The 21,644-nt window shown below is 43.5% G+C and overlaps 14 non-coding genes across 14 annotated transcripts; all 14 read right to left on the reverse strand.

Annotated features, from left to right (window-relative positions):
- Nucleotides 1-384: 384 nt before the first annotated feature.
- On the reverse strand, nucleotides 385-466 carry TRNAS-CGA (transfer RNA serine (anticodon CGA)). The gene has a single exon. It is a non-coding gene; the product is annotated as a tRNA-Ser (tRNA).
- A 542-nt stretch (nucleotides 467-1,008) lies between these two features.
- Nucleotides 1,009-1,090, reverse strand: TRNAS-CGA (transfer RNA serine (anticodon CGA)). The gene has a single exon. It is a non-coding gene; the product is annotated as a tRNA-Ser (tRNA).
- A 554-nt stretch (nucleotides 1,091-1,644) lies between these two features.
- On the reverse strand, nucleotides 1,645-1,726 carry TRNAS-CGA (transfer RNA serine (anticodon CGA)). Its single transcript has one exon. It is a non-coding gene; the product is annotated as a tRNA-Ser (tRNA).
- Nucleotides 1,727-2,270: 544 nt separating this feature from the next.
- On the reverse strand, nucleotides 2,271-2,352 carry TRNAS-CGA (transfer RNA serine (anticodon CGA)). The gene has a single exon. It is a non-coding gene; the product is annotated as a tRNA-Ser (tRNA).
- A 1,171-nt stretch (nucleotides 2,353-3,523) lies between these two features.
- On the reverse strand, nucleotides 3,524-3,605 carry TRNAS-CGA (transfer RNA serine (anticodon CGA)). Its single transcript has one exon. It is a non-coding gene; the product is annotated as a tRNA-Ser (tRNA).
- Nucleotides 3,606-9,783: 6,178 nt separating this feature from the next.
- On the reverse strand, nucleotides 9,784-9,865 carry TRNAS-CGA (transfer RNA serine (anticodon CGA)). The gene has a single exon. It is a non-coding gene; the product is annotated as a tRNA-Ser (tRNA).
- Nucleotides 9,866-10,409: 544 nt separating this feature from the next.
- TRNAS-CGA (transfer RNA serine (anticodon CGA)) lies at nucleotides 10,410-10,491 on the reverse strand. Its single transcript has one exon. It is a non-coding gene; the product is annotated as a tRNA-Ser (tRNA).
- A 541-nt stretch (nucleotides 10,492-11,032) lies between these two features.
- Nucleotides 11,033-11,114, reverse strand: TRNAS-CGA (transfer RNA serine (anticodon CGA)). The gene has a single exon. It is a non-coding gene; the product is annotated as a tRNA-Ser (tRNA).
- A 1,232-nt stretch (nucleotides 11,115-12,346) lies between these two features.
- On the reverse strand, nucleotides 12,347-12,428 carry TRNAS-CGA (transfer RNA serine (anticodon CGA)). Its single transcript has one exon. It is a non-coding gene; the product is annotated as a tRNA-Ser (tRNA).
- Nucleotides 12,429-12,970: 542 nt separating this feature from the next.
- TRNAS-CGA (transfer RNA serine (anticodon CGA)) lies at nucleotides 12,971-13,052 on the reverse strand. The gene has a single exon. It is a non-coding gene; the product is annotated as a tRNA-Ser (tRNA).
- A 554-nt stretch (nucleotides 13,053-13,606) lies between these two features.
- Nucleotides 13,607-13,688, reverse strand: TRNAS-CGA (transfer RNA serine (anticodon CGA)). The gene has a single exon. It is a non-coding gene; the product is annotated as a tRNA-Ser (tRNA).
- Nucleotides 13,689-14,232: 544 nt separating this feature from the next.
- TRNAS-CGA (transfer RNA serine (anticodon CGA)) lies at nucleotides 14,233-14,314 on the reverse strand. The gene has a single exon. It is a non-coding gene; the product is annotated as a tRNA-Ser (tRNA).
- A 1,171-nt stretch (nucleotides 14,315-15,485) lies between these two features.
- On the reverse strand, nucleotides 15,486-15,567 carry TRNAS-CGA (transfer RNA serine (anticodon CGA)). Its single transcript has one exon. It is a non-coding gene; the product is annotated as a tRNA-Ser (tRNA).
- Nucleotides 15,568-21,120: 5,553 nt separating this feature from the next.
- Nucleotides 21,121-21,202, reverse strand: TRNAS-CGA (transfer RNA serine (anticodon CGA)). The gene has a single exon. It is a non-coding gene; the product is annotated as a tRNA-Ser (tRNA).
- Between the last annotated feature and the right edge of the window lie 442 nt (nucleotides 21,203-21,644).

Genomic DNA, 21,644 nt, shown 5'->3' on the forward strand with positions numbered 1-21,644 from the left:
ATACGCATCACTCAACGTGAGTGACAGGGCACTGATGGGCGGTAATCAATCACTGCACATTTCTATCCTCGTTTCCCTATATTACGGCGGTGGCAACGGGCCCTTAAGTGTACTCAGAAAGAGTCCAAAAGCTTAAACAAGACACGCTTCATAAAAAAAAATTACTCATTTCGTAACTTGTCTAGATCAGGCAGGATAGGTCCAGACTACAAACCCTTCCGAGCCACCTGCTCTCTAAAACACTTCATAGGTGTGGAAATTGTTTCAATGTTTACATCTAGTTTGAGTTTTTGCCATTTAACTTTGTGACTTGATGAGGATTGCGTAACGAGAAGTGAACATTTCCTTAACTAAACCAAATGGTGTTCATGCAAAATCACACTACGCTGCAAGCAGGATTCGAGCCTGCGCAGGGAAACCCCATTGGATTTCGAGTCCAACGCCTTAACCACTCGGCCATCACAGCTGCATGAGTATGATGTCACTGTTGTCGTATACGAGCCATGCTCTGCTCATGTCAGGCCGAGACCAAAAAAATAAAGTAACGGAAGGACGGGGCACGTACCAGCAGTGCCCTGATGTCCTCACTTATTTTGCATGCTTTCATACAATTATTAAAAATACAACATGCATCACTCAAAGTGAGTGAAAGGGCACAGATGAGTGGTAATCAATCACTGCATGTTTCTACCCACTTTTCCCTATATTACGGCAGTGGTAACGGGCCCTTAAGTGTACTAAGAAAGAGTCCAAAAGCCTAAACAAGACATGCTTCATAAAAAAAAGTACTCTTTTCATGACTTGTCTAGATCAGGCAGGACAGGTCCAGACTACAAACCCTTCTGAGCCACCAGCTCTCTAAAACACTTCCTGGGTGTGGAAATTGTCTCAATGTTTACATCTAGTTTGAGTTTTTTCCATTTAACTCTGTGACTTGATGAGGACTGCGTAACGAGAAGTGAACATTTACTTAACTAAACCAAATGGTGTTCATGCAAAATCACACTACGCTGCAAGCAGGATTCGAACCTGCGCATGGAAACCCCATTGGATTTCGAGTCCAACGCCTTAACCACTCGGCCATCGCAGCTGCATAAGTATGATGTCACTGTTGTCGTATACGAGCCATACGCTGCTCACGTCAGGCCGAGACCTAAAAATTAAAGTAACAGCAGGACGGGGCACGTACCAGCAGTGCCCTGTATCCCCCACTTATTTTGAATGCTTTCATACAATTAATAAAAATAGCAACAAGCATCACTGAAAGTGAGTGACAGGGCACAGATGAGCGGTAATCAATCACTGCGCATTTCTACCCTCTTTTCCCCATATTACGGTGGTGGTAACGGGCCCTTAAGTGTACTAAGAAAGAGTCCAAAAGCCTAAACAAGACACGCTTCATCGCTTCATAAAAAAAATAATTACTCTTTTCGTGACTTGTCTAGATCATGCAGGACAGGTCCAGACTACGAACCCTTCCGAGGCACCTGCTCTCTAAAATACTTCCTGGGTGTGGAAATTGTCTGAATGTTTATATCTAGTTTGAGTTTTTGCCGTTTAACTCTGTGACTTGATGAGGATTGCGTAACAAGAAGTGAACATTTACTTAACTAAACCAAATGGTGTTCATGCAAAATCACACTACGCTGCAAGCAGGATTCGAACCTGCACAGGGAAACCCCATTGGATTTCGAATCCAACGCCTTAACCACTCGGCCATCGCAGCTGCGTGAGTATGATGTCACAGTTGTCGTATACGAGCCATGCACTACTCACGTCAGGCCGAGACATAAAAAATAAAGTAACAGAAGGACGGGGCATGTACCAGCAGTGCCCTGTTGTCCTCACTTATTTTGCATGCTTTCATACAATTAATAAAAATAGCAATACGCATCACTCAAAGTGAGTGACAGGGCACCGATGAGCGGTAATCAATCACTGCACATTTCTATCCTTGTTTCCCTATATTACGGCGGTGGCAACGGGCCCTTAAGTGTACTCAGAAAGAGTCCAAAAGCTTAAACAAGACACGCTTCATAAAAAAAAAGTACTCTTTTCATGACTTGTCTAGATCAGGCAGGACAGGTCCAGACTACGAACCCTTCCGAGCCACCTGCTCTCTAAAACACTTCCTGAGTGTGGAAATTGTCTCAATGTTTACATCTAGTTTGAGTTTTTGCAGTTTAACTCTGTGACTTGATGAGGATTGGGTAATGAGAAGTGAACATTTACTTAACTATACCAAATGGTGTTCATGCAAAATCACACTACGCTGCAAGCAGGATTCGAACCTGCGCAAGGAAAACCCATTGGATTTCGAGTCCAACGCCTTAACCACTCGGCCATCGCAGCTGCATGAGTATGGTGTCACTGTTGTCGTATACGAGCCATGCTCTGCTCATGTCAGGCGGAGACCAAAAAAATAAAGTAACGGAAGGACGGGGCACGTACCAGCAGTGCCCTGTTGTCCTCACTTATTTTGCATGCTTTCATACAATTAATAAAAATAGCAACATGCATCACTCAAAGTGAGTGAAAGGGCACAGATGAGTGGTAATCAATCACTGCATGTTTCTACCCACTTTTCCCTATATTACGGCGGTGGTAACGGGCCCTTAAGTGTACTAAGAAAGAGTCCAAAAGCCTAAACAAGACATGCATCATAAAAAAAAAGTACTCTTTTCCTGACTTGTCTAGATCAGGCAGGACAGGTCCAGACTACAAACCCTTCCGAGCCACCAGCTCTCTAAAACACTTCCTGGGTGTGGAAATTGTCTCAATGTTTACATCTAGTTTGAGTTTTTTCCATTTAACTCTGTGACTTGATGAGGATTGCGAACGAGAAGTGAACATTTCCTTAACTAAACCAAATGGTGTTCATGCAAAATCACACTACGCTGCAAGCAGGATTCGAACCTGCGCAGGGAAACCCCATTGGATTTAGAGTCCAACGCCTTAACCACTCGGCCATCGCAGCTGCATGAGTATGATGTCACTGTTGTCGTATACGAGCCATACTCTGCTCATGTCAGGCCGAGACCAAAAAATAAAGTAACAGAAGGACGGGGCACGTACCAGCAGTGCCCTGTTGTCCTCACTTATTTTGCATGCTTTCATACAATTAATAAAAATAGCAACATGCATCACTCAAAGTGAGTGAAAGGGCACAGATGAGTGGTAATCAATCACTGCATGTTTCTACCCACTTTTCCCTATATTACGGCGGTGGTAACGGGCCCTTAAGTGTACTAAGAAAGAGTCCAAAAGCCTAAATAAGACATGCTTCATAAAAAAAATTAATTACTCTTTTCGTGACTTGTCTAGATCAGGCAGGACAGGTCCAGACAACAAACCCTTCTGAGCCACCAGCTCTCTAAAACACTTCCTGGTTGTGGAAATTGTCTCAATGTTTACATCTAGTTTGAGTTTTTTCCATTTAACTCTGTGACTTGATGAGGACTGCGTAACGAGAAGTGAACATTTACTTAACTAAACCAAATGGTGTTCATGCAAAATCACACTACGCTGCAAGCAGGATTCGAACCTGCGCAGGGAAACCCCATTGGATTTCGAGTCCAACGCCTTAACCACTCGGCCATCGCAGCTGTATGAGTATGATGTCACTGTTGTCGTATACGAGCCATACGCTGCTCACGTCAGGCCGAGACCTAAAAACTAAAGTAACAGCAGGACGGGGCACGTACCAGCAGTGCCCTGTATCCCCCACTTATTTTGAATGCTTTCATACAATTAATAAAAATAGCAACAAGCATCACTGAAAGTGAGTGACAGGGCACAGATGAGCGGTAATCAATCACTGCGCATTTCTACCCTCTTTTCCCTATATTACGGTGGTGGTAACGGGCCCTTAAGTGTACTAAGAAAGAGTCCAAAAGCCTAAACAAGACACGCTTCATAAAAAAAATAATTACTCTTTTCGTGACTTGTCTAGATCAGGCAGGACAGGTCCAGACTACAAACCCTTCCGAGCCACCAGCTCTCTAAAACACTTCCTGGGTGTGGAAATTGTCTCAATGTTTACATCTAGTTTGAGTTTTTTCCATTTAACTCTGTGACTTGATGAGGATTGCGAACGAGAAGTGAACATTTCCTTAACTAAACCAAATGGTGTTCATGCAAAATCACACTACGCTGCAAGCAGGATTCGAACCTGCGCAGGGAAACCCCATTGGATTTAGAGTCCAAAGCCTTAACCACTCAGCCATCGCAGCTGCATGAGTATGATGTCACTGTTGTCGTATATGAGCCATACTCTGCTCATGTCAGGCCGAGACCAAAAAATAAAGTGACAGAAGGACGGGGCACGTACCAGCAGTGCCCTGTTGTCCTCACTTATTTTGCATGCTTTCATACAATTAATAAAAATAGCAACATGCATCACTCAAAGTGAGTGAAAGGGCACAGATGAGTGGTAATCAATCATTGTGCATTTCTACCCTCTTTTCCCTATATTACGGCGGTGGTAACGGGCCCTTAAGTGTACTAAGAAAGAGTCCAAAAGCCTAAACAAGACACGCTTCATAAAAAAAATTAATTACTCTTTTCGTGACTTGTCTAGATCATGCAGGACAGGTCCAGACTACAAACCCTTCCGAGGCACCTGCTCTCTAAAACACTTCCTGGGTGTGGAAATTGTCTCAATGTTTACATCTAGTTTGAGTTTTTGCCGTTTAACTCTGTGACTTGATGAGGATTGCGTAACAAGAAGTAAACATTTACTTAACTAAACCAAATGGTGTTCATGCAAAATCTCATGAAGCTGCAAGCAGAATTCGAACCTACGCGGGGAATCCCCATTTGATTTCAAGTGCAACGCCTTAACCACTCGGCCATCGCAGCTGCGTGAGTATGATGTCACAATTGTCGTATACGAGCCATGCACTACTCACGTCAGGCCAAAACATAAAAAATAAAGTAACAGAAGGACGGGGCACGTACCAGCAGTGCCCTGTTGTCCTCACTTATTTTGCATGCTTTCATACAATTAATAAAAATAGCAATACGCATCACTCAAAGTGAGTGACAGGGCACCGATGAGCGGTAATCAATCACTGCACATTTCTATCCTCGTTTCCCTATATTACGGCGGTGGCAACGGGCCCTTAAGTGTACTCAGAAAGAGTCCAAAGGCTTAAACAAGACACGATTCATAAAAAAAAGTACTCTTTTCATGACTTGTCTAGATCAGGCAGGACAGGTCCAGACTACGAACCCTTCCGAGCCACCTGCTCTCTAAAACACTTCATGGGTGTGGAAATTGTTTCAATGTTTACATCTAGTTTGAGTTTTTGCCATTTAACTTTGTGACTTGATGAGGATTGCGTAACGAGAAGTGAACATTTCCTTAACTAAACCAAATGGTGTTCATGCAAAATCTCATGCCGCTGCAAGCAGGATTCGAACCTACATGGGGAAACCCAATTGGATTTCAAGTACAACGCCTTAACCACTCAGCCATCGCAGCTGCGTGAGTATGATGTCACGGTTGTCGTATACGAGCCATGCGCTACTCATGTCAGGTCGAGACCTAAAAAATAAAGTAATGGAAGGACGGGGCACATACCAGCAGTGCCCTGTTGTCCTCACTTATTTTGCATGCTTTCATACAATTAATAAAAATAGCAACATGCATCACTCAAAGTGAGTGAAAGGGCACAGATGAGTGGTAATCAATCATTGTGCATTTCTACCCTCTTTTCCCTATATTACGGCGGTGGTAACGGGCCCTTAAGTGTACTAAGAAAGAGTCCAAAAGCCTAAACAAGACACGCTTCATAAAAAAAAGTTAATTACTCTTTTCGTGACTTGTCTAGATCATGCAGGACAGGTCCAGACTACAAACCCTTCCGAGGCACCTGCTCTCTAAAACACTTCCTGGGTGTGGAAATTGTCTCAATGTTTACATCTAGTTTGAGTTTTTGCCGTTTAACTCTGTGACTTGATGAGGATTGCGTAACAAGAAGTAAACATTTACTTAACTAAACCAAATGGTGTTCATGCAAAATCTCATGAAGCTGCAAGCAGAATTCGAACCTACGCAGGGAAACCCCATTTGATTTCAAGTCCAACGCCTTAACCACTCGGCCATCGCAGCTGCTTGAGTATGATGTCACAGTTGTCGTATACGAGCCATGCACTACTCACGTCAGGCCAAAACATAAAAAATAAAGTAACAGAAGGACGGGGCACGTACCAGCAGTGCCCTGTTGTCCTCACTTATTTTACATGCTTTCATACAATTAATAAAAATAGCAATACGCATCACTCAAAGTGAGTGACAGGGCACCGATGAGCGGTAATCAATCACTGCACATTTCTATCCTCGTTTCCCTATATTACGGCGGTGGCAACGGGCCCTTAAGTGTACTCAGAAAGAGTCCAAAAGCTTAAACAAGACACGATTCATGAAAAAAAGTACTCTTTTCATGACTTGTCTAGATCAGGCAGGACAGGTCCAGACTACGAACCCTTCCGAGCCACCTGCTCTCTAAAACACTTCCTGGGTGTGGAAATTGTTTCAATGTTTACATCTAGTTTGAGTTTTTGCTATTTAACTTTGTGACTTGATGAGGATTGCGTAACGAGAAGTGAACATTTCCTTAACTAAACCAAATGGTGTTCATGCAAAATCTCATGCCGCTGCAAGCAGGATTCGAACCTACATGGGGAAACCCCATTGGATTTCAAGTACAACGCCTTAACCACTCGGCCATCGCAGCTGCGTGAGTATGATGTTACGGTTGTCGTATACGAGCCATGCGCTACTCATGTCAGGTTGAGACCTAAAAAATAAAGTAATGGAAGGACGGGGCACATACCAGCAGTGCCCTGTTGTCCTCACTTATTTCGCATACTTTCATACAATTAATAAAAATAGCAATATGCATCACCCAAAATGAGTGACAGGGCACAGATGAGCGGTAATCAATCACTGCACATTTCTACCCTCGTTTCCATATATTACGGCGGTGGCAACGGGCCCTTAAGTGTACTCAGAAAGAGTTCAAAAGCCTAAACAAGATACGCTTCATAAAAAAAATTACTCATTTCGTAACTTGTCTAGATCAGGCAGGATAGGTCCAGACTACAAACCCTTCCGAGCCACCTGCTCTCTAAAACACTTCCTAGGTGTGGAAATTATTTCAATGTTGACATCTAGTTTGAGTTTTTGCGGTTTAACTCTGTGACTTGATGAGGATTGCGTAACAAGAAGTAAACATTTACTTAACTAAACCAAATGGTGTTCATGCAAAATCTCATGACGCGGCAAGCAGAATTCGAACCTACGTGGGGAAACCCCATTTGATTTCAAGTCCAACGCCTTAACCACTCGGGCATTGCAGCTGCGTGAGTATGATGTCACAGTTGTCGTATACGAGCCATGCACTACTCACGTCAGGCCGAGACATAAAAAATAAAGTAACAGAAGGACGGGGCACGTACCAGCAGTGCCCTGTTGTCCTCACTTATTTTGCATGCTTTCATACAATTAATAAAAATAGCAATACGCATCACTCAAAGTGAGTGACAGGGCACCGATGAGCGGTAATCAATCACTGCACATTTCTATCCTCGTTTCCCTATATTACGGCGGTAGCAACGGGCCCTTAAGTGTACTCAGAAAGAGTCCAAAAGCTTAAACAAGACACACTTCATAAAAAAAAGTACTCTTTTCATGACTTGTTTAGATCAGGCAGGACAGGTCCAGACTACGAACCCTTCCGAGCCACCTGCTCTCTAAAACACTTCCTGGATGTGGAAATTGTCTCAATGTTTACATCTAGTTGAGTTTTTGCAGTTTAACTCTGTGACTTGATGAGGATTGCGTAATGAGAAGTGAACATTTACTTAACTTAACCAAATGGTGTTCATGCAAAATCTCATGCCGCTGCAAGCAGGATTCGAACCTACATGGGGAAACCCCATTGGATTTCAAGTCCAACGCCTTAACCACTCGGCAATCGCAGCTGCGTGAGTATGATGTCACTGTTGTCGTATACGAGCCATGCGCTACTCATGTCAGGTCGAGACCTAAAAAATAAAGTAATGGAAGGACGGGGCACATACCAGCAGTGCCCTGTCGTCCTCACTTATTTCGCATACTTTCATACAATTAATAAAAATCGCAATATGCATCACTCAAAATGAGTGACAGGGCACAGATGAGCGGTAGTCAATCACTGCACATTTCTACACTTGTTTCCATATATTACGGCGATGGCAACGGGCCCTTAAGTGTACTCAGAAAGAGTCCAAAAGCCTAAACAAGACACGCTTCATAAAAAAAATTACTCATTTCGTAACTTGTCTAGATCAGGCAGGATAGGTCCAGACTACAAACCCTTCCGAGCCACCTGCTCTCTAAAACACTTCCTAGGTGTGGAAATTGTTTCAATGTTTACATCTAGTTTGAGTTTTTGCCGATTAACTCTGTGACTTGATGAGGATTGCGTAACAAGAAGTAAACATTTACTTAACTAAACCAAATGGTGTTCATGCAAAATCTCATGACGCTGCAAGCAGGATTCGAACTTACGCGGGGAAACCCCATCGGATTTCAAGTCCAACGCCTTAACCACACGGCCATCGCAGCTGCGTGAGTTTGATGTCACAGTTGTCGTGTACGACCCATGCACTACTCACGTCAGGCCGAGACATAAAAAATAAAGTAACAGAAGGACTGGGCACGTACCAGCCGTGCCCTGTTGTCCTCACTTATTTTGCATGCTTTCATACAATTAATAAAAATAGCAACATGCATCACTCAAAGTGAGTGACAGGGCACCGATGAGCGGTAATCAATCACTGCACATTTCTATCCTCGTTTCCCTATATTACGGCGGTGGCAACGGGCCCTTAAGTGTACTCAGAAAGAGTCCAAAAGCTTAAACAAGACACGCTTCATAAAAAAAAGTACTCTTTTCATGACTTGTCTAGATCAGGCAGGACAGGTCCAGACTACGAACCCTTCCGAGCCACCTGCTCTCTAAAACACTTCCTGGGTGTGGAAATTGTCTCAATGTTTACATCTAGTTTGAGTTTTTGCAGTTTAACTCTGTGACTTGATGAGGATTGCGTAATGAGAAGTGAACATTTACTTAACTTAACCAAATGGTGTTCATGCAAAATCTAATGCCGCTGCAAGCAGGATTCGAACATACGCGGGGAAACCCCATTGGATTTCAAGACCAACGCCTTAACCACTCGGCCATCGCAGCTGCGTGAGTATGATGTCACAGTTGTCGTATACGAGCCATGCACTACTCACGTCAGGCCGAGACATAAAAAATAAAGTAACAGAATGACGGGGCACGTACCAGCAGTGCCCTGTTGTCCTCACTTATTTTGCATGCTTTCATACAATTAATAAAAATAGCAATACGCATCACTCAACGTGAGTGACAGGGCACTGATGAGCGGTAATCAATCACTGCACATTTCTATCCTCGTTTCCCTATATTACGGCGGTGGCAACGGGCCCTTAAGTGTACTCAGAAAGAGTCCAAAAGCTTAAACAAGACACGCTTCATAAAAAAAAATTACTAATTTCGTAACTTGTCTAGATCAGGCAGGATAGGTCCAGACTACAAACCCTTCCGAGCCACCTGCTCTCTAAAACACTTCCTAGGTGTGGAAATTGTTTCAATGTTTACATCTAGTTTGAGTTTTTGCCATTTAACTTTGTGACTTGATGAGGATTGCGTAACGAGAAGTGAACATTTCCTTAACTAAACCAAATGGTATTCATGCAAAATCACACTACGCTGCAAGCAGGATTCGAGCCTGCGCAGGGAAACCCCATTGGATTTCGAGTCCAACGCCTTACCCACTCGGCCATCACAGCTGCATGAGTATGATGTCACTGTTGTCGTATACGAGCCATGCTCTGCTCATGTCAGGCCGAGACCAAAAAAATAAAGTAACGGAAGGACGGGGCACGTACCAGCAGTGCCCTGTTGTCCTCACTTATTTTGCATGCTTTCATACAATTAATAAAAATAGCAATACGCATCACTCAAAGTGAGTGACAGGGCACCGATGAGCGGTAATCAATCACTGCACATTTCTATCCTCGTTTCCCTATATTACGGCGGTGGCAACGGGCCCTTAAGTGTACTCAGAAAGAGTCCAAAAGCTTAAACAAGACACGCTTCATAAAAAAAAAGTACTCTTTTCATGACTTGTCTAGATCAGGCAGGACAGGTCCAGACTACGAACCCTTCCGAGCCACCTGCTCTCTAAAACACTTCCTGAGTGTGGAAATTGTCTCAATGTTTACATCTAGTTTGAGTTTTTGCAGTTTAACTCTGTGACTTGATGAGGATTGCGTAATGAGAAGTGAACATTTACTTAACTAAACCAAATGGTGTTCATGCAAAATCACACTACGCTGCAAGCAGGATTCGAACCTGCGCAGGGAAACCCCATTGGATTTCGAGTCCAACGCCTTAACCACTCGGCCATCGCAGCTGCATGAGTATGATGTCACTGTTGTCGTATATACGAGCCATACTCTGCTCATGTCAGGCCGAGACCAAAAAATAAAGTAACAGAAGGACGGGGCACGTACCAGCAGTGCCCTGTTGTCCTCACTTATTTTGCATGCTTTAATACAATTAATAAAAATAGCAACATGCATCACTCAAAGTGAGTGAAAGGGCACAGATGAGTGGTAATCAATCACTGCATGTTTCTACCCACTTTTCCCTATATTACGGCGGTGGTAACGGGCCCTTAAGTGTACTAAGAAAGAGTCCAAAAGCCTAAACAAGACATGCATCATAAAAAAGTACTCTTTTCATGACTTGTCTAGATCAGGCAGGACAGGTCCAGACTACAAACCCTTCCGAGCCACCAGCTCTCTAAAACAATTCCTGGGTGTGGAAATTGTCTCAATGTTTACATCTAGTTTGAGTTTTTTCCATTTAACTCTGTGACTTGATGAGGATTGCGAACGAGAAGTGAACATTTCCTTAACTAAACCAAATGGTGTTCATGCAAAATCACACTACGCTGCAAGCAGGATTCAAACCTGCGCAAGGAAACCCCTTTGGATTTCGAGTCCAACGCCTTAACCACTCGGCCATCGCAGCTGCATGAGTATGATGTCACTGTTGTCGTATACGAGCCATACTCTGCTCATGTCAGGCCGAGACCAAAAAATAAAGTAACAGAAGGACGGGGCACGTACCAGCAGTGCCCTGTTGTCCTCACTTATTTTGCATGCTTTCATACAATTAATAAAAATAGCAACATGCATCACTCAAAGTGAGTGAAAGGGCACAGATGAGTTTTAATCAATCATTGAGCATTTCTACCCTCTTTTCCCTATATTACGGCGGTGGTAACGGGCCCTTAAGTGTACTAAGAAAGAGTCCAAAAGCCTAAACAAGACACGCTTCATAAAAAAAATTAATTACTCTTTTCGTGACTTGTCTAGATCATGCAGGACAGGTCCAGACTACGAACCCTTCCGAGGCACCTGCTCTCTAAAACACTTCCTGGGTGTGGAAATTGTCTCAATGTTTACATCTAGTTTGAGTTTTTGCCGTTTAACTCTGTGACTTGATGAGGATTGCGTGCCGTTTACATCTAGTTTGAGTTTTTGCCATTTAACTTTGTGACTTGATGAGGATTGCGTAACGAGAAGTGAACATTTCCTTAACTAAACCAAATGGTGTTCATGCAAAATCACACTACGCTGCAAGCAGGATTCGAGCCTGCGCAGTGAAACCCCATTGGATTTCAAGACCAACGCCTTAACCACTCGGCCATCGCAGCTGCGTGAGTATGATGTCACAGTTGTCGTATACGGGCCATGCACTACTCACGTCAGGCCGAGACATAAAAAATAAAGTAACAGAAGGACAGGGCACGTACCAGCAGTGCCCTGTTGTCCTCACTTATTTTGCATGCTTTCATACAATTAATAAAAATAGCAATACGCATCACTCAACGTGAGTGACAGGGCACTGATGGGCGGTAATCAATCACTGCACATTTCTATCCTCGTTTCCCTATATTACGGCGGTGGCAACGGGCCCTTAAGTGTACTCAGAAAGAGTCCAAAAGCTTAAACAAGACACGCTTCATAAAAAAAAATTACTCATTTCGTAACTTGTCTAGATCAGGCAGGATAGGTCCAGACTACAAACCCTTCCGAGCCACCTGCTCTCTAAAACACTTCATAGGTGTGGAAATTGTTTCAATGTTTACATCTAGTTTGAGTTTTTGCCATTTAACTTTGTGACTTGATGAGGATTGCGTAACGAGAAGTGAACATTTCCTTAACTAAACCAAATGGTGTTCATGCAAAATCACACTACGCTGCAAGCAGGATTCGAGCCTGCGCAGGGAAACCCCATTGGATTTCGAGTCCAACGCCTTAACCACTCGGCCATCACAGCTGCATGAGTATGATGTCACTGTTGTCGTATACGAGCCATGCTCTGCTCATGTCAGGCCGAGACCAAAAAAATAAAGTAACGGAAGGACGGGGCACGTACCAGCAGTGCCCTGATGTCCTCACTTATTTTGCATGCTTTCATACAATTATTAAAAATACAACATGCATCACTCAAAGTGAGTGAAAGGGCACAGATGAGTGGTAATCAATCACTGCATGTTTCTACCCACTTTTCCCTATATTACGGCAGTGGTAACGGGCCCTTAAGTGTACTAAGAAAGAGTCCAAAAGCCTAAACAAGACATGCTTCATAAAAAAAAGTACTCTTTTCATGACTTGTCTAGATCAGGCAGGACAGGTCCAGACTACAAACCCTTCTGAGCCACCAGCTCTCTAAAACACTTCCTGGGTGTGGAAATTGTCTCAATGTTTACATCTAGTTTGAGTTTTTTCCATTTAACTCTGTGACTTGATGAGGACTGCGTAACGAGAAGTGAACATTTACTTAACTAAACCAAATGGTGTTCATGCAAAATCACACTACGCTGCAAGCAGGATTCGAACCTGCGCATGGAAACCCCATTGGATTTCGAGTCCAACGCCTTAACCACTCGGCCATCGCAGCTGCATAAGTATGATGTCACTGTTGTCGTATACGAGCCATACGCTGCTCACGTCAGGCCGAGACCTAAAAATTAAAGTAACAGCAGGACGGGGCACGTACCAGCAGTGCCCTGTATCCCCCACTTATTTTGAATGCTTTCATACAATTAATAAAAATAGCAACAAGCATCACTGAAAGTGAGTGACAGGGCACAGATGAGCGGTAATCAATCACTGCGCATTTCTACCCTCTTTTCCCCATATTACGGTGGTGGTAACGGGCCCTTAAGTGTACTAAGAAAGAGTCCAAAAGCCTAAACAAGACACGCTTCATCGCTTCATAAAAAAAATAATTACTCTTTTCGTGACTTGTCTAGATCATGCAGGACAGGTCCAGACTACGAACCCTTCCGAGGCACCTGCTCTCTAAAATACTTCCTGGGTGTGGAAATTGTCTGAATGTTTATATCTAGTTTGAGTTTTTGCCGTTTAACTCTGTGACTTGATGAGGATTGCGTAACAAGAAGTGAACATTTACTTAACTAAACCAAATGGTGTTCATGCAAAATCACACTACGCTGCAAGCAGGATTCGAACCTGCACAGGGAAACCCCATTGGATTTCGAATCCAACGCCTTAACCACTCGGCCATCGCAGCTGCGTGAGTATGATGTCACAGTTGTCGTATACGAGCCATGCACTACTCACGTCAGGCCGAGACATAAAAAATAAAGTAACAGAAGGACGGGGCATGTACCAGCAGTGCCCTGTTGTCCTCACTTATTTTGCATGCTTTCATACAATTAATAAAAATAGCAATACGCATCACTCAAAGTGAGTGACAGGGCACCGATGAGCGGTAATCAATCACTGCACATTTCTATCCTTGTTTCCCTATATTACGGCGGTGGCAACGGGCCCTTAAGTGTACTCAGAAAGAGTCCAAAAGCTTAAACAAGACACGCTTCATAAAAAAAAAGTACTCTTTTCATGACTTGTCTAGATCAGGCAGGACAGGTCCAGACTACGAACCCTTCCGAGCCACCTGCTCTCTAAAACACTTCCTGAGTGTGGAAATTGTCTCAATGTTTACATCTAGTTTGAGTTTTTGCAGTTTAACTCTGTGACTTGATGAGGATTGGGTAATGAGAAGTGAACATTTACTTAACTATACCAAATGGTGTTCATGCAAAATCACACTACGCTGCAAGCAGGATTCGAACCTGCGCAAGGAAAACCCATTGGATTTCGAGTCCAACGCCTTAACCACTCGGCCATCGCAGCTGCATGAGTATGGTGTCACTGTTGTCGTATACGAGCCATGCTCTGCTCATGTCAGGCGGAGACCAAAAAAATAAAGTAACGGAAGGACGGGGCACGTACCAGCAGTGCCCTGTTGTCCTCACTTATTTTGCATGCTTTCATACAATTAATAAAAATAGCAACATGCATCACTCAAAGTGAGTGAAAGGGCACAGATGAGTGGTAATCAATCACTGCATGTTTCTACCCACTTTTCCCTATATTACGGCGGTGGTAACGGGCCCTTAAGTGTACTAAGAAAGAGTCCAAAAGCCTAAACAAGACATGCATCATAAAAAAAAAGTACTCTTTTCCTGACTTGTCTAGATCAGGCAGGACAGGTCCAGACTACAAACCCTTCCGAGCCACCAGCTCTCTAAAACACTTCCTGGGTGTGGAAATTGTCTCAATGTTTACATCTAGTTTGAGTTTTTTCCATTTAACTCTGTGACTTGATGAGGATTGCGAACGAGAAGTGAACATTTCCTTAACTAAACCAAATGGTGTTCATGCAAAATCACACTACGCTGCAAGCAGGATTCGAACCTGCGCAGGGAAACCCCATTGGATTTAGAGTCCAACGCCTTAACCACTCGGCCATCGCAGCTGCATGAGTATGATGTCACTGTTGTCGTATACGAGCCATACTCTGCTCATGTCAGGCCGAGACCAAAAAATAAAGTAACAGAAGGACGGGGCACGTACCAGCAGTGCCCTGTTGTCCTCACTTATTTTGCATGCTTTCATACAATTAATAAAAATAGCAACATGCATCACTCAAAGTGAGTGAAAGGGCACAGATGAGTGGTAATCAATCACTGCATGTTTCTACCCACTTTTCCCTATATTACGGCGGTGGTAACGGGCCCTTAAGTGTACTAAGAAAGAGTCCAAAAGCCTAAATAAGACATGCTTCATAAAAAAAATTAATTACTCTTTTCGTGACTTGTCTAGATCAGGCAGGACAGGTCCAGACAACAAACCCTTCTGAGCCACCAGCTCTCTAAAACACTTCCTGGTTGTGGAAATTGTCTCAATGTTTACATCTAGTTTGAGTTTTTTCCATTTAACTCTGTGACTTGATGAGGACTGCGTAACGAGAAGTGAACATTTACTTAACTAAACCAAATGGTGTTCATGCAAAATCACACTACGCTGCAAGCAGGATTCGAACCTGCGCAGGGAAACCCCATTGGATTTCGAGTCCAACGCCTTAACCACTCGGCCATCGCAGCTGTATGAGTATGATGTCACTGTTGTCGTATACGAGCCATACGCTGCTCACGTCAGGCCGAGACCTAAAAACTAAAGTAACAGCAGGACGGGGCACGTACCAGCAGTGCCCTGTATCCCCCACTTATTTTGAATGCTTTCATACAATTAATAAAAATAGCAACAAGCATCACTGAAAGTGAGTGACAGGGCACAGATGAGCGGTAATCAATCACTGCGCATTTCTACCCTCTTTTCCCTATATTACGGTGGTGGTAACGGGCCCTTAAGTGTACTAAGAAAGAGTCCAAAAGCCTAAACAAGACACGCTTCATAAAAAAAATAATTACTCTTTTCGTGACTTGTCTAGATCAGGCAGGACAGGTCCAGACTACAAACCCTTCCGAGCCACCAGCTCTCTAAAACACTTCCTGGGTGTGGAAATTGTCTCAATGTTTACATCTAGTTTGAGTTTTTTCCATTTAACTCTGTGACTTGATGAGGATTGCGAACGAGAAGTGAACATTTCCTTAACTAAACCAAATGGTGTTCATGCAAAATCACACTACGCTGCAAGCAGGATTCGAACCTGCGCAGGGAAACCCCATTGGATTTAGAGTCCAAAGCCTTAACCACTCAGCCATCGCAGCTGCATGAGTATGATGTCACTGTTGTCGTATATGAGCCATACTCTGCTCATGTCAGGCCGAGACCAAAAAATAAAGTGACAGAAGGACGGGGCACGTACCAGCAGTGCCCTGTTGTCCTCACTTATTTTGCATGCTTTCATACAATTAATAAAAATAGCAACATGCATCACTCAAAGTGAGTGAAAGGGCACAGATGAGTGGTAATCAATCATTGTGCATTTCTACCCTCTTTTCCCTATATTACGGCGGTGGTAACGGGCCCTTAAGTGTACTAAGAAAGAGTCCAAAAGCCTAAACAAGACACGCTTCATAAAAAAAATTAATTACTCTTTTCGTGACTTGTCTAGATCATGCAGGACAGGTCCAGACTACAAACCCTTCCGAGGCACCTGCTCTCTAAAACACTTCCTGGGTGTGGAAATTGTCTCAATGTTTACATCTAGTTTGAGTTTTTGCCGTTTAACTCTGTGACTTGATGAGGATTGCGTAACAAGAAGTAAACATTTACTTAACTAAACCAAATGGTGTTCATGCAAAATCTCATGAAGCTGCAAGCAGAATTCGAACCTACGCGGGGAATCCCCATTTGATTTCAAGTGCAACGCCTTAACCACTCGGCCATCGCAGCTGCGTGAGTATGATGTCACAATTGTCGTATACGAGCCATGCACTACTCACGTCAGGCCAAAACATAAAAAATAAAGTAACAGAAGGACGGGGCACGTACCAGCAGTGCCCTGTTGTCCTCACTTATTTTGCATGCTTTCATACAATTAATAAAAATAGCAATACGCATCACTCAAAGTGAGTGACAGGGCACCGATGAGCGGTAATCAATCACTGCACATTTCTATCCTCGTTTCCCTATATTACGGCGGTGGCAACGGGCCCTTAAGTGTACTCAGAAAGAGTCCAAAGGCTTAAACAAGACACGATTCATAAAAAAAAGTACTCTTTTCATGACTTGTCTAGATCAGGCAGGACAGGTCCAGACTACGAACCCTTCCGAGCCACCTGCTCTCTAAAACACTTCATGGGTGTGGAAATTGTTTCAATGTTTACATCTAGTTTGAGTTTTTGCCATTTAACTTTGTGACTTGATGAGGATTGCGTAACGAGAAGTGAACATTTCCTTAACTAAACCAAATGGTGTTCATGCAAAATCTCATGCCGCTGCAAGCAGGATTCGAACCTACATGGGGAAACCCAATTGGATTTCAAGTACAACGCCTTAACCACTCAGCCATCGCAGCTGCGTGAGTATGATGTCACGGTTGTCGTATACGAGCCATGCGCTACTCATGTCAGGTCGAGACCTAAAAAATAAAGTAATGGAAGGACGGGGCACATACCAGCAGTGCCCTGTTGTCCTCACTTATTTTGCATGCTTTCATACAATTAATAAAAATAGCAACATGCATCACTCAAAGTGAGTGAAAGGGCACAGATGAGTGGTAATCAATCATTGTGCATTTCTACCCTCTTTTCCCTATATTACGGCGGTGGTAACGGGCCCTTAAGTGTACTAAGAAAGAGTCCAAAAGCCTAAACAAGACACGCTTCATAAAAAAAAGTTAATTACTCTTTTCGTGACTTGTCTAGATCATGCAGGACAGGTCCAGACTACAAACCCTTCCGAGGCACCTGCTCTCTAAAACACTTCCTGGGTGTGGAAATTGTCTCAATGTTTACATCTAGTTTGAGTTTTTGCCGTTTAACTCTGTGACTTGATGAGGATTGCGTAACAAGAAGTAAACATTTACTTAACTAAACCAAATGGTGTTCATGCAAAATCTCATGAAGCTGCAAGCAGAATTCGAACCTACGCAGGGAAACCCCATTTGATTTCAAGTCCAACGCCTTAACCACTCGGCCATCGCAGCTGCTTGAGTATGATGTCACAGTTGTCGTATACGAGCCATGCACTACTCACGTCAGGCCAAAACATAAAAAATAAAGTAACAGAAGGACGGGGCACGTACCAGCAGTGCCCTGTTGTCCTCACTTATTTTACATGCTTTCATACAATTAATAAAAATAGCAATACGCATCACTCAAAGTGAGTGACAGGGCACCGATGAGCGGTAATCAATCACTGCACATTTCTATCCTCGTTTCCCTATATTACGGCGGTGGCAACGGGCCCTTAAGTGTACTCAGAAAGAGTCCAAAAGCTTAAACAAGACACGATTCATGAAAAAAAGTACTCTTTTCATGACTTGTCTAGATCAGGCAGGACAGGTCCAGACTACGAACCCTTCCGAGCCACCTGCTCTCTAAAACACTTCCTGGGTGTGGAAATTGTTTCAATGTTTACATCTAGTTTGAGTTTTTGCTATTTAACTTTGTGACTTGATGAGGATTGCGTAACGAGAAGTGAACATTTCCTTAACTAAACCAAATGGTGTTCATGCAAAATCTCATGCCGCTGCAAGCAGGATTCGAACCTACATGGGGAAACCCCATTGGATTTCAAGTACAACGCCTTAACCACTCGGCCATCGCAGCTGCGTGAGTATGATGTTACGGTTGTCGTATACGAGCCATGCGCTACTCATGTCAGGTTGAGACCTAAAAAATAAAGTAATGGAAGGACGGGGCACATACCAGCAGTGCCCTGTTGTCCTCACTTATTTCGCATACTTTCATACAATTAATAAAAATAGCAATATGCATCACCCAAAATGAGTGACAGGGCACAGATGAGCGGTAATCAATCACTGCACATTTCTACCCTCGTTTCCATATATTACGGCGGTGGCAACGGGCCCTTAAGTGTACTCAGAAAGAGTTCAAAAGCCTAAACAAGATACGCTTCATAAAAAAAATTACTCATTTCGTAACTTGTCTAGATCAGGCAGGATAGGTCCAGACTACAAACCCTTCCGAGCCACCTGCTCTCTAAAACACTTCCTAGGTGTGGAAATTATTTCAATGTTGACATCTAGTTTGAGTTTTTGCGGTTTAACTCTGTGACTTGATGAGGATTGCGTAACAAGAAGTAAACATTTACTTAACTAAACCAAATGGTGTTCATGCAAAATCTCATGACGCGGCAAGCAGAATTCGAACCTACGTGGGGAAACCCCATTTGATTTCAAGTCCAACGCCTTAACCACTCGGGCATTGCAGCTGCGTGAGTATGATGTCACAGTTGTCGTATACGAGCCATGCACTACTCACGTCAGGCCGAGACATAAAAAATAAAGTAACAGAAGGACGGGGCACGTACCAGCAGTGCCCTGTTGTCCTCACTTATTTTGCATGCTTTCATACAATTAATAAAAATAGCAATACGCATCACTCAAAGTGAGTGACAGGGCACCGATGAGCGGTAATCAATCACTGCACATTTCTATCCTCGTTTCCCTATATTACGGCGGTAGCAACGGGCCCTTAAGTGTACTCAGAAAGAGTCCAAAAGCTTAAACAAGACACACTTCATAAAAAAAAGTACTCTTTTCATGACTTGTTTAGATCAGGCAGGACAGGTCCAGACTACGAACCCTTCCGAGCCACCTGCTCTCTAAAACACTTCCTGGATGTGGAAATTGTCTCAATGTTTACATCTAGTTGAGTTTTTGCAGTTTAACTCTGTGACTTGATGAGGATTGCGTAATGAGAAGTGAACATTTACTTAACTTAACCAAATGGTGTTCATGCAAAATCTCATGCCGCTGCAAGCAGGATTCGAACCTACATGGGGAAACCCCATTGGATTTCAAGTCCAACGCCTTAACCACTCGGCAATCGCAGCTGCGTGAGTATGATGTCACTGTTGTCGTATACGAGCCATGCGCTACTCATGTCAGGTCGAGACCTAAAAAATAAAGTAATGGAAGGACGGGGCACATACCAGCAGTGCCCTGTCGTCCTCACTTATTTCGCATACTTTCATACAATTAATAAAAATCGCAATATGCATCACTCAAAATGAGTGACAGGGCACAGATGAGCGGTAGTCAATCACTGCACATTTCTACACTTGTTTCCATATATTACGGCGATGGCAACGGGCCCTTAAGTGTACTCAGAAAGAGTCCAAAAGCCTAAACAAGACACGCTTCATAAAAAAAATTACTCATTTCGTAACTTGTCTAGATCAGGCAGGATAGGTCCAGACTACAAACCCTTCCGAGCCACCTGCTCTCTAAAACACTTCCTAGGTGTGGAAATTGTTTCAATGTTTACATCTAGTTTGAGTTTTTGCCGATTAACTCTGTGACTTGATGAGGATTGCGTAACAAGAAGTAAACATTTACTTAACTAAACCAAATGGTGTTCATGCAAAATCTCATGACGCTGCAAGCAGGATTCGAACTTACGCGGGGAAACCCCATCGGATTTCAAGTCCAACGCCTTAACCACACGGCCATCGCAGCTGCGTGAGTTTGATGTCACAGTTGTCGTGTACGACCCATGCACTACTCACGTCAGGCCGAGACATAAAAAATAAAGTAACAGAAGGACTGGGCACGTACCAGCCGTGCCCTGTTGTCCTCACTTATTTTGCATGCTTTCATACAATTAATAAAAATAGCAACATGCATCACTCAAAGTGAGTGACAGGGCACCGATGAGCGGTAATCAATCACTGCACATTTCTATCCTCGTTTCCCTATATTACGGCAGTGGCAACGGGCCCTTAAGTGTACTCAGAAAGAGTCCAAAAGCCTAAACAAGACATGCTTCATAAAAAAACAGTACTCTTTTCATGACTTGTCTAGATCAGGCAGGACAGGTCCAGACTACAAACCCTTCCGAGCCACCAGCTCTCTAAAACACTTACTGGGTGTGGAAATTGTCTCAATGTTTACATCTAGTTTGAGTTTTTTCCATTTAACTCAGTGACTTGATGAGGATTGCGTAACGAGAAGTGAACATTTCCTTAACTAAACCAAATGGTGTTCATGCAAAATCACACTACGCTGCCAGCAGGATTCGAACCTGCGCCGGGAAACCCCATTGGATTTCGAGTCCAACGCCTTAACCACTCGGCCATCGCAGCTGCATGAGTATGATGTCACTGTTGTCGTATACGAGCCATTCTCTGCTCATGTCAGGCCGAGACCAAAAAAATAAAGTAACGGAAGGACGGGGCACGTACCAGCAGTGCCCTGTTGTCCTCACTTATTTTGCATGCTTTCATACAATTAATAAAAATAGCAACATGCATCACTCAAAGTGAGTGAAAGGGCACAGATGAGTGGTAATCAATCACTGCATGTTTCTACCCACTTTTCCCTATATTACGGCGGTGGTAACGGGCCCTTAAGTGTACTAAGAAAGAGTCCAAAAGCCTAAACAAGACATGCTTCATAAAAAAACAGTACTCTTTTCATGACTTGTCTAGATCAGGCAGGACAGGTCCAGACTACAAACCCTTCCGAGCCACCAGCTCTCTAAAACACTTCCTGGGTGTGGAAATTGTCTCAATGTTTACATCTAGT

Source organism: Lissotriton vulgaris, chromosome 11 (assembly GCF_964263255.1).
Source record: "Lissotriton vulgaris chromosome 11, aLisVul1.2, whole genome shotgun sequence".
In the NCBI taxonomy this organism is placed as follows: domain Eukaryota; kingdom Metazoa; phylum Chordata; class Amphibia; order Caudata; family Salamandridae; genus Lissotriton; species Lissotriton vulgaris.